Here is a 12594-nt window from a genome sequence, read left to right on the forward strand (position 1 = left end):
CAGCATAAGCCTTACTATGAAATATAGTATATTAACATGAAATTTGGAGCCTAACTGGTGGAACTAAAAATCCCTGTTCTGCCTCTTACTAGTTGTTTGTAATTGGGTGATTTTATCTGTGCTTCAGATTCTTTACCTGTAAAATGAATAGTATCTGTCTTACAGGGATGTAATCAAGACTAAATTAGTTGATGAAGTTCCTAGCACGACTAAACCCTATTAAAGTGTTTTCTGTTATCGTTGTGTGTCTTCTGTCAGAGTATGCCAATTGTGTATTTTAATATAGTTGCTCAATTTGGAACTTGAATGTGTTGATAACCTCAAAAACTTTATTACGTTTTCAGTTCTTGAAAAGCTCAATTGCAGGGTGATTTCTTGTGTTGATTTGAGTAGACAGTTTTCTTCCTACTTCTGCTTCCCCTTTTAGGCACGCGTGCATTTAGATAGCTTTGTGGGGCACATATCTGACTCTGTAGGCTCTGAATTTTTGATATGGAAATAATTTTATTATGGGAGCATCTACAGATACTGTATGTGCCTCTTGCTTTACCCCATTTGTGGTTACTAGAAGTTCCTAATCTTTCGGGAACAGCCTTTCTGCCAAGCTGTCATGGTGATATGATAGCCACCACTTTTTCGATGCATTAGAACCTCTTGGTGATTAGGCAATTAGCTTCTTAAGTAAACATGATTGGTGTGTTTATTTTAAACATTTGGAGACTGATTAGTGTTATATATAGGTTCAGAGGGAAAATTGCATATAATTAAATAGTCATTTGCATTTAAATTCAGGCATTGACAGAAAAACACTCCCTTGGTAATGTGTACCCTGAATTTTGGAATCCACAAACAATAATACATTAAAAAAAAAAGCAGTTTGTAATATCTATTCTGAGACTTTTCTGATTTCCTTGATTGTTAAAACTTGATAGGGAGCTAAATTAATGTAGGAACACCATGGGGGATGAGACCATACTTAGAAAAATATGTTTTGTTGCATTGTAATCTTGTTGCAATCTGAGATTCTTATGGTCTAAGATTAAAGTACTCTGATATTCTATAGCATATTTTGATGGTGATGGGAGGGGGAGATGGTGTTTTGTGTTGGGTGGGAGCAGAAAATAATTGCTTTTGATTACATACTTGTGAGAAAAAGAAATAATTTTAGTCCTTCTCAGCAGTCAAGAGGTTGTTTTGTACTTTTCCTCAGTCTTGAAGAGAAAGAATTGTTCAAGGCAGTCGACCCACAGTTTGAACACATAATTGGGCTTGGACTTCATTCCATTCACTAATTGGTCTAACTTACTAATGTTAAGTTGTTAACAAATTTCTATATAAAATTTTGGATGATGAAAGATTCCAGCATCTTGTATTTCAATGTTAGAAAGTTAGAGGTAGATTCACTTTTGTGGCCATTAAGAGAAAAAAAAATTCACAGATATTTTCTTCCTTTTCAAGTTAGTTTTTACACTTATTTTTATGTCTCATGTGATACGAGTTTTTCTCCCAACAAACGTTAGTTGCTGTTAGTTATTTTTCAGTTAGCTTGACTGCCTCTAAATATGGTAGCATATGTGTATAGCATTCCCTACTCCTAAGGTATCGATATTGAATTGGTTCGTAAGGATACCTCAGAAGTACATTACCATTGCATGTTCATTCATTCAGAAGGCATTTATTGGGGGCCCATTCTGCTCCAGGCAATGTGCTGGTTACTCTTAAAAAGTTCAGGCCTGTATTGGAGAAAGACTTGTCTACAGATAAATTATGGTAGGTGGTTGAACAGATATGCAAATTGAAATATTTTAGAGGAATTATTCTACTTGTTCATCTTTCTGGTAGTGGTTCAGGTCAGAGTAGTGTTGTGTAATATTTATTTAACACTGTAACATACCATATAACAGATCAAATTTTATGACCTTAATGGATCAGTTTACCTTTTAAATGACTTTAGTCATTAAATAGCTTAAGTGTAGATTTTAGTTATCTTTCTTTGGTTTCTTTGCCTTTTGAAGGGTTTATGAATGCTTAGCCTTCACTGATATTCTTTTGTATAGCAGTTTCCAAAGTTTTGAGGTTGTTTAACCTTATTGCAGTGTGTGGGTATGTGTGAGCATGCCTGAGACTTGATATGGTGTTATGTCACCATGACATTTTCCTGAAGGGACTCTTGAAGCCTGTACTACAAATTGTGGTTTAATAGAAAGAGGTGATATCGTTTAGATATTAGAAACCAAACAGTTATGGTAGCTGTATGTCTTTTCATTTAGCCTGAATTGGAAACAGCACCATATGATTTTAATATGAATTTTTGTTACTTTGAATAGTTGAGGAATTGGTTATCATGTTTCTCAGAGCTTTTACCTGAAGCATTCATTTCAGTGCAGTTTGCCTGTTGGTGTTGAGATGCTAATTATTAACATCTGTTCATTGTATTTTTAAAAATTAATTTATTTTTGGCTGCGTTGGGTCTTCGTTGCTGCGCATGGACTTTCTCTAGTTGCCGCGAGTGGGGCCTGCTCTTCATTGCGGTGTGCGGGCTTCTCATTGCGGTGGCTTCTCTTGTTGCGGAGCACGGGCTGTAGGCACGCGGGCTTCAGTAGTTGTGGCACGTGGACTCAGTAGTTGTGGCTCACAGGCTGTAAAGCACAGGCTCAGTAGTTGTGGCACATGGGCTTAGTTGCTCCGCGGCATGTGGGATCTTCCTGCACCAGGGCTTGAACCTGTGTCCTCTGCATTGGCAGGCGAATTCTTAACCACTGTGCCACCAGTGAAGTCCTGTTCATTGTATTTTTAAAAATACTAACACAATAAATTTTTTTAAATTATTTGTTTGCTTATTTATTTATTTATTTGGCTGTGCTGGGCCTTTAGTTGCGGCACACAGGATCTTTTGATTGTGGCATGCGAACTCAGTTGCGGCATGTGGGATCTAGTTCCCTGACCAGGGATCTAACCCGGGTCCCCACATTGGGAGCATGGAGTCTTAGCCACTGGACCACCAGGGAAGTCCCACAATAAATTTTATTAAAAGATTGAATGGTTTAGTAATGATTTTGAGATCCCTTCCTGCTTAGGTACTCTAAGATCTTATACAATATCCCTGTGTAGTTTCTACTTTCCCTTCCCAAGGTATATCCCTCTTTTTTTTTTTTTTTTTGGGCGGTACGCGGGCCTCTCACTGTTGCGGCCTCTCCCATTGCGGAGTACAGGCTCCGGATGCGCAGGCTCAGCGGCCATGGCTCACGGGCCCAGCTGCTCCACGGCATGTGGGATCTTCCCGGACCGGGGCACGAACCCGTGTACCCTGCATTGGCAGGCAGACTCTCAACCACTGTACCACCAGGGAAGCCCATATCAATCTATTTTTATCCTTTAACAAATGCTAGTTCCTTTTGGACTAGCCTTAAAGACAAAGTGAAATAAAACACTTTAAAAAGCATTTAAAATACATTTCTGCTTTGAAAAATTGGGATTGGCTTAAGTAGATGACCTGTCTTTATGCTTCTGTATGTCTGCAAGGCCATCTGATTCCACTAGAACCGTACAAGGAACATGAATTTGGTACCCCACATAACCCACCCAACAGACACTAAGCCCACTACTCATAGAAACCTACTAGCCATACTTAATTCTCTGTCTTTTTTTGACACTTGTATAAGCTCCCATGTCCACCCCAAGAACTTTGACAAAGCAAGAGAAAACACAAGTGCTAGTAAAAGTAATTACATAGTAAAAGTTGCTTTTACATTTTAAAGTTCCTTAAATGCTGGCATACTGTGGATATAAAAGTGCAGAGGATTCTTTTGGTTGATCTCCACACCTCCCTACCCCTAGCATCAATTTCCTCCTTCCTCCTAACAGACTTTTTTCCATGTATTCTCTTTCCTCCCTTGCAGCCACATGCTTCAGGGAAAGCCAACCACCTCTTCACGCCAAAGGATGGGGCTGGTTGGCTAAGAATAATTCCATCCGTCTTTACCAGTCTCTAATTTAGGAAAGAAAATGTAATTCAATCTTGGTCAATGACGTGAGAGATTAAGTTTGCTGTAGGCTTCTGGAAAAGTCCTTCCTATGCTTTCATTGTATTTTCTATTCATTATTCTTTTTGATCAGAGATCAGGTAAAGATATTCTAAGAATATACAAAATACATTTCTGTTGTGTCCCTTTGTTTTTATCCATAGATCCAGCGCAGGTTATTTTAAACCCCTGTCTTGTCCACTTAGGGAAGTTTAACTCCAAGGATAGCCCTTGGTGTATGTGGTGAAACTGTTAGGAAAACAGTTAAAACCTCCCAAGTGTGATCTAGTTTTTCATATCTTGGTGAAGAAGGAAACCCAACTGGGCTGCATAAATGGTTTATATCCATAGAAAAGGATCGAAAATGTTTTGAAACAACGTTTTAACCAAGCATTACCTAAACTGGGGCAGTGACTAGGGAGGCATGATCAGAATCCTAAGGGGGAGTGAGAATGTAAAGTGTGGAACCATATGTACTTTTTTTAAAACCAGATTTTACGTTGGAAAAATTTTAAGTTCATAGAAAAGATGCAAAATAGTGCAGCAAGTTCCTGTATACCTTTCACTCAGATCTCTCCCTGATGTTAATGTCTTACATAATCACGGTACATTTTGTCACATCTAAGAAATTAACATTGGTATGACATTGGACTACAGACTTTATTTAGATTTCATAAAATTTTCCACTAATACCCTTTTTCTGTTCCAGGATACCACACTGCATTTAGATCATGTGTAATTTTGATAAATTAGGGTTTCCAGTGAGCTTTTTCTGTGCCATGTATGTGGTCCAATAATCCCCTCTGACCAGTGCTGAGGAGAGAAAGTCATTGACCATGAGAATAAACAATACCACATAGGTAGTGTTTTGTAGCCTTTGATTCCCAGAGCACTGTTAATTCAGTGGGAGAGTTGGCTTTGCTCCCAGGAGAGTGGTGTGAAGTTTCCTGAGAAGCTTAAGAGCTGATTCTGATTGAGGGTCCCTTCCCAGCCTCCACCAACACTGTGTGTTCACCTCATAGATTTTTTTTAAATAGTGTTTATTTATTTTTACTCGTTGACAGTTTGCTTTATTTATGGCTGTGTTGGGTCTTCATTTCTGTGCGAGGGCTTTCTCTAGTTGTGGCAAGAGGGGGCCACTCTTCATCGCGGTGCACGGGCCTCTCACTATCGCGGCCTCTCTTGTTGCGGAGCACAGGCTCCAGACGCACAGGCTCAGTAGTTGTGGCTCACGGGCCCAGTTGCTCCGCGGCATGTGGGATCCTCCCAGACCAGGGCTCGAACCCGTGTCCCTTGCATTGTCAGGCAGACTCTCAACCACTGCACCACCAGGGAAGCCCCACCTCATAGATTTTACTATATGGAACTATCACCAATTATTTACTTGTCTGTCTTCTTTACTAGTTTGTTTCTAAGGGGTCAGGGACTATCTTATTTTGGAATCCTAAGCATCCAACATATTGCTTGGCATGTAATAGGTTCTTTTTTAAAAATTTTATTTATTTTTGGCTGTGTTGGGTCTTTGTTGCTGTGTGCAGGCTTTCTCTAGTCGCGGTGAGTGGGGGCTGCTCTTCGTTGCGGTGCATGGGCTTCTCATTGCTGTGGTTTCTCTTGTTGCAGAGCATGGGCTCTAGGCGCATGGGCTTCAGTGGTTGTGGCTCACGGGCTCTAGATTGCAGGCTCAGTCAGTAGTTGTAGCGCATGGGCTTAGTTGCTCCGTGGCATGTGGGATCTTCCCGCACCAGGGCTCAAACCCGTATCCCCTGCATTGGCAGGGGGATTCTTAACCACTGTGCCACCAGGGAGGCCCCATGTAATAGGTTCTTAATGCACATTTGAAGAAATTAATAAACCCTTGTTTGGTAACATTGATTATTAGGTCAACAGAAGTTTTGTTTTGCATACCATAAGTGTTGAGTTTCTCCTTCAGTTTGAGCCATCTTAACTTGTCATTTCTGTGGCTAGTTGAGTTTTTCTTCCCAGAATCTTAAACAAGGAACTATAAAGTATTCATTTAAGGTTTCTCTTTCTTCTGATTATATAAATAATTTATTTTCCTTAAAAAATAAGAGTAGAACTGAAAGTAATAGATGGTAGTAGAGTTAGAAATTGTGTTAGCTTTTGAGTATATGTGTGACAATTCCAGTTTCACCCCACTGGGCTGTAGATCTGGCTGTTTGCCTGCCACTTCATGCACAGTTAATGAAATAAAAACTTCCTAGACTTATTGAGGGAGACGGCTTGTCAGATTCAGAGAATTAGTTTAAAATTTTTCCCATTACAGCCAAGATTCGGTGGCCCAGGGTCACCTAAGCATAAAAGCTGCCATGGTGTGGGAACACAGGGGCCTGTTCTAAATCTGTGGATTGGGCACAGTAGAGTCAGTTTGGTAAACAGAAAAAACATCAGGGTAGGAGGGAGTTGTAAATAATGCTGCTATTTTCTTGATTTAGAGTAAAGACTGTGATAGGGACAGAGATGAGCCAGTCTTCTACTTTGTTTTTCTCCAGACATCCCATGAAGTTACAAAATGAGCAATGATAATTTCTTGTTTCATTTCTCCCTGTTTTACTAACATTAGCTTTATATACCTTTCTCCTACTTTCTTTGAACTATTCTCTATTCCAGGGGGCATAGAATAGTTTTATATATACTATTCATTTAATTTTGAGTCTGAAGAACTCTGGATTATTTGAAAGAGACTGATATAATGGAATCCACATTGAATTAAGAAATGTAGAATTACTTTTAAAAACAAGCATCAGGGGTCCAGAAATTTTATGTCATTTGAGGAGAACTGAGGGACTAAGATCTTGCCTACATTTAGAAATGCCCTTTATTAGATTGAAGAAGTGGAACATCGGTTAAAAGATAAAAATCTTTCCAATTCTGAAACAGACTATAACTTAAATAGTGGTTCTTAATGTGGGAAGTTGATTTTGAAAGAAACAAAGGGATAATAAAACTGTGTGACTAATGATGAGATAAATGGAATGCAGGTATTTCTTAAAAAACCTTGCTAAAAACTTTGACAGTGGATTTCCCTGGTGGCACAGTGGTTAAGAATCCACCTGCCAATCCAGGGAACACGGGCTCGAGCCCTGGTCTGGGAAGATCCCACATGTCGCGGAGCACCTAAGCCTGTGTGCCACAACTACTGAGCCTGCGCTCTAGAGCCCGCGTGCCGCAACTACTGAAGCCCGCGCGCCTAGAGCCTGTGCTCCGCAACAAAGAGTAGCCCCCGCTTGCCCCAGCTAGAGAAAACCTGCGTGCAGCAACAAAGACCCAATGCAGCCATAAATAAACAAACAAACAAATAAATAAATAAAAATTTAAAGAAAACTTTGACAAGAGATTTTCTTATGCAAAAGTTTTAGGTAAAACTTATAGAAGAAAATCTTTGTGACGTTGAGTTAGGCAAAGATTTTTTTAAAGAAATAAGACATGAAAAAGCACAAACTATAAAAGGAAGAAAAAGATTAATAAGTTGGATTTCATCAAGTTAGGAAAATTAGAAACTGTTACTCTTTAAACAACACTGTTAAGAGAATGAAAAAGCAAGCCACAGAAAACATTTGCCGAATGTATATCTAATAAAGGACTTGTATTCAGAATTTATAAAGAACTCTTACAACTCAGTAGTAAGAAGACAGCTCAGTTTTTTAAAATGGCAGAAGATTTGGATACCAAAGAAGCTTTATAAATAGCCAACAGGCCCATGAAAAGATATTCAATATTGTTAGTCCTTAGGGAAATTAAAACCACAGTGAGATACCACTTCACACCTATTAGAATGGGTAAAATTTAAAAGATTGATAATACCAAGCATAAGTGGGTATAGTAACGGGACCTCCCATACATTGCTGGTGGAAGTGCAAGGTGGTACAGCCGCTTTGGAAAACAGTTTGGCGGTTTCTTGTAGATTAAATATATACTAACCACACGACCTGGCAATCGCACTCTTAGCTGTTTACCCAAGAGAAATGAAAACGTGTGTCCACATTACACTTGTACTTGAATGTATACCCATAATAGCCCCAGCCTGGATAGAATGTCCTGTACTGGTGAATGGATAAACAAATTGTTGTACGTCCACATAATGGACGACTACTACCAGCAGTAAAGGGGAATGTACAACTGATACAAGTAATGGCATGTATGGAGCTCAAAAGTGTTATGTCACACACAAAAGACTACATTTTCTATGTGATGTCATTTCTGTGGCATTCTGTAAAAGGCAAAATTATAGCAAAAGAAAGTACATCAGTGATTGTGCAGGAGGGTGGAGGAGGGGGCTGACTGCAAAGGATCATGAGGGAACTTTTGGGGATGATGAAGTGTTCTGTATCATGATTGTATTTTATATCATAACCTTATACAGTTGTCAAAACTCTTAATTGTATGCTCTAAATTGGTGACTTACTAGATATAAATTATACTTCAGTGAAACTGATTTTGACAAGAGATTTGACAAGAGATTTTTTTTAACCAGTCATTTATATAGGATTAGAGAATGGATTTAAATTAGTTTGGATCTGAATTTGTTATAGGCATTAAAATAATTTTGAAATAATAATATCACTGAACTGAGTTGCAAAGAGCTTACTAGTTATCAGCGTTGGGTCAAGTTGAGGTTAATATTATTAATGAAAACAGATGGAAATAAAATACAAATTTTATTTGAAGAAGTTGCTAGATCAGAGAATGAGAGTTCTAAATAACTAAGGAAAAAAAACTTGAGGGCTGATTTTGAATTCCCCCTCTGGCCTAAATCTTTACTCGGTCTAATACAGTTGACCATCAATTTCTAGAAATAGTCACTTCCTTTTGCCTCCAATAAATTACTTTTATTGGGTGGACCAAAAAGTACCTTCAGTTTTTTAAGTAGAAATAAAAGACACAGTTTTCATTTTCACCACGAACTTTATTGAACAACATTTTCACCCTTTTGTTCCACTACCTTCTGCCATTTTTCAGGCCATTTCATGATTCCATCTTCCCAAAACTTTTTATCTTTTTTGAGCAAAGAACTGTTCCAGGTGCCTTTTACAGTCTTTCAGGGAATTGAAATTTTTTCCATTAAGAGAATTTTGTAAAGACCGAAATAAATGGAAATCGGAAGGTGCAATGTCTGGTGAATACAGCGGATGAATCAGAACTTCCCAGCCAAGCTCTAACAGTTTCTGCCTGGTCATCAAAGAGACATGCGGTCTTGCGTTATCCTGATGGAAGATTATGCATTTTCTGTTGACTAATTCTGTATGCTTTTTGTCGAGTGCTACTTTCAGTTGGTCTAGTTGTGAGCAGTACTTGTTGGAATTAATCATTTGGTTTTCCGGAAGGAGCTTATAATAGAGGACTCCCTTCTAGTCCCACCATGTACACAATGTCACTTTCTTTGGATGAACTGGCCTTTCGTATGGTTGGTGGTGGTTCATTTCGCTTGCCCCACCATCTCTTCCATTCCACTTTGTTGTACAGTATCCACTTTTCATCGCCTATCACAATTCGTTTTAAAAACGGAACGTTTTCATTACGTTTCAGTAGAGAATTGCATGCAGAAATATGATCAAGAAGCTTTTTTTCTCTTAACTTACGTGGAACCCAAACATCAAAGTGATTCACATAACCAAACTGGTGCAAATGATTTTCAATTCTTGATTTGGATATTTTGAGTATGTCGGTTATCTCCCGCGTGATATAACGTTGATTGTTCTCAATTATTGTTTCAATTTGATTGCTATCAACTTAAATTGGTCTACCCAACAGTGGAGCATTGTCCAGCAATAAATCTCCAGCACGAAACTTTGCAAACTACTTTTGACACGTTTGATTAGTCACAGCACCTTCTCCATACACTGCACAAATCTTTTTGTGCATTTCAGTTGCATTTTTATCTTTCTTGAAATAATAAAGCGTAATATGCCGAAAATGTTCCTTTTTTTCTTCTGTCTTCAATGTTAAAATGGCTACACAAAAAATCACCAATTTTGATAAGTCTTTTTTTAAATGCACACTGATATGACAGCTGTCACATACAATCTAACAAAATTGTTTCAAGTGAAGTTAAAGACAGCTAAGTGCTTACTAGAGCCATCTTATGGAAAAAAACAAATGAACCTTTTGGACACCCCAATACAATTTTTCTCCTCTGAGTTTCTTTTCATTTTGATTTGCTAGCTCTTTTTGGGGGGCAAGGGCAGGGTATATTTAACGTTGATCCCCTCAGGCTTCTATGATTAGTCTTTTTCTTGGTCTGCCTCCTTTCTCTGGCAGTCTTTTCCCATTCTCCATGTCTTTTAACTGCCCTCAGGATCCTGGTATCTATAGCTTCAGATGCTGATTTCCACTCATCTTGTGGATATACTCAACTGGATATCCTATAGACACTTTAAACTTAACATGTTCAGTTCTGCACTCATTACTTTCCTTACATATTTGCTCTGCCTCCTTAATTCTCTACCATTATTCATCCAGGCTCCCAAGCATAGAAAATCCTGATTTGTCCTTGGCTTCTTGCTCTCTTTGATCTTTTCAGCCTTGCAGATCACCAATCTGTTGCTTCTAACAGAAATAAAGCATATGCTAGTCTTCCCTCTCTACATCACAGCCAGTGCCTAGTAGCTCCCTTGGACCAGTATCCTCTTGTCTATCAGCCATTGATCTGTCTTTCTCTTCAGAGTCTCTTTCACATTGCCCCCAGAGTTACTTCTTTTTAAATGTGTGATCCTCTTACTCCCTTAGTTAAAAAACATCTCTTGGGGCTTCCCTGGTGCCGCAGTGGTTGAGAGTCTGCCTGCCGATGCAGGGGACACGGGTTCGTGCCCCGGTCCGGGAAGATCCCACATGCCGCGGAGAGGCTGGGCCCGTGAGCCATGGCCGCTGAGCCTGCGCGTCCGGAGCCTGTGCCCCGCAAGAGGAGAGGCCACAACAGTGAGAGGCCCGCGTACCGCAAAAAAAAAAAACATCTCTTGTGGTTTTGTTGTCATTGTTGCTTAGAGTCTAATAAAATGAAGTCATATTCCTTTAAAATTACAAATTAAATATTTCTGAGCTCTCATTCTTCCTATCCCAAGAATGTCTTTCCCTCCCGCCCCTTTTTGGAGGTTCTTCTTGATGCATCAGTATTCCTGGGTAAGAGGGTAGGCTCTGGAATCACACTGCCTGGTTCCTTCAGTTGTCAGCTTAGTGACTACAGACAAGTTATTTGAGCTCTCTGTACCTCTGTTTCCTAATCTCTAAAATATGCATAATAATATGGTTACCTTATATGGTTGCTGTGAGAGTTAAATGAGATAATATATGAAACACTTCAAACAGTGCTGGCATATAGTAAGTTCTCAGTGCAGGTGGATTCTTCTTTTTATCATTATACTTGAAAAAGAAATCCAGAAAGCTTATTATTTTGGATTGTTGCTGTGGTTGTTTCCAAATGAGATTTCTCTGGATCTCTCATCTTTCCTGATGAGGAATGAATATAAATGAAAACTGTATAACTTGGCTGAACCAAGTTCCCTCAGGTACACTCTGTGCCATCTTCCTCATTTATTTGGGTTGGGCTGCTTGGGCATAAATCACCATCATAACCTGGCACCCCCACAGCTTGGTTTGCACATAAAGCCGTATCCCCCAGGGCTCTCGGGTCTAGTTGCCAGTCTCAGCTGGTCCTCCCTTCCCTTATATTCCAAGTCTTGCTTCCCAAGCGCAGCTGAATTCCTTTCTTTTCTGGGTGCATCTCCATTTTAAATCTGAGGCAACTGAAGATAAGCTAAGTAGATAAGCTAAGTAGCTTGTCCAGGATTGCTTCATTGTGAGATTCATGCTCTTGACCACTGCACTGTACTGTACTTAGAATCAGTCACCCTGTATGGCCCAGGTGGTTTTCTAAACACTTTGCTTTTGTAATGCTTAACTTTTTATCACTCTCTCTCGACTCAGTACTTTTACTTATGCTGCTGCTTCTACCTAGGATAGTGGTACTTTTTTTTTTCTTTCTGCCTGGCACATGCTTACTCATTCTTAAGTAATAGCCCCTTTGCCACTCATGTGAACACTTCCCCACTCAGGCAAAGTTACTTCTCTCCTTCCTTTGCCCTCCACATATTGTTTTTTCCTCTTTTGTGGTACTTGCTACGTTGTATTGTCCAGCTCCCACATTGGACAGGGTTCGTGGAGGTTAAGAAAAGACCCCGTCTTATTTATTCTTGTGACCTTAGCTTTTAGCACACAGTCTGGCATGCCACAGATGCTCAACAAGTATGAAATGTATGAAGAATGAATGATACAGAAGAACCTAAAGATGTTGGTGGTGAATTATAGTGAATTTGCTAAAACACAAAGTTTTAGCAAATGATTTTTTTTTATAATTATATGCAGTGTTTCACAGAACTAACCCCTGAGGGTTTTTTTTTTTTTTTTTAATAATTCTACAGCATTTCTATTGACTGATTGATTGGCTGTGTTGGGTCTTCGTTTCTGTGCGAGGGCTTTCTCCAGTTGCGGCGAGCGGGGGCCACTCTTCATCGCGGTGCGCGGGCCTCTCACTATCGCGGCCTCTCTTGTTGCGGAGCAC

The 12594-nt window shown here is 39.4% G+C and overlaps 1 protein-coding gene across 7 annotated transcripts in view; it reads left to right on the forward strand.

Annotated features, from left to right (window-relative positions):
• The window catches only part of AREL1 (apoptosis resistant E3 ubiquitin protein ligase 1), a 43764-nt gene that overhangs the window by 1073 nt on the left and 30097 nt on the right, over positions 1 to 12594 (forward strand). The window lies entirely within an intron of this gene.

The sequence above is a fragment of the Pseudorca crassidens genome, chromosome 1 (genome assembly GCF_039906515.1).
Source record: "Pseudorca crassidens isolate mPseCra1 chromosome 1, mPseCra1.hap1, whole genome shotgun sequence".
In the NCBI taxonomy this organism is placed as follows: Eukaryota; Metazoa; Chordata; class Mammalia; order Artiodactyla; family Delphinidae; genus Pseudorca; species Pseudorca crassidens.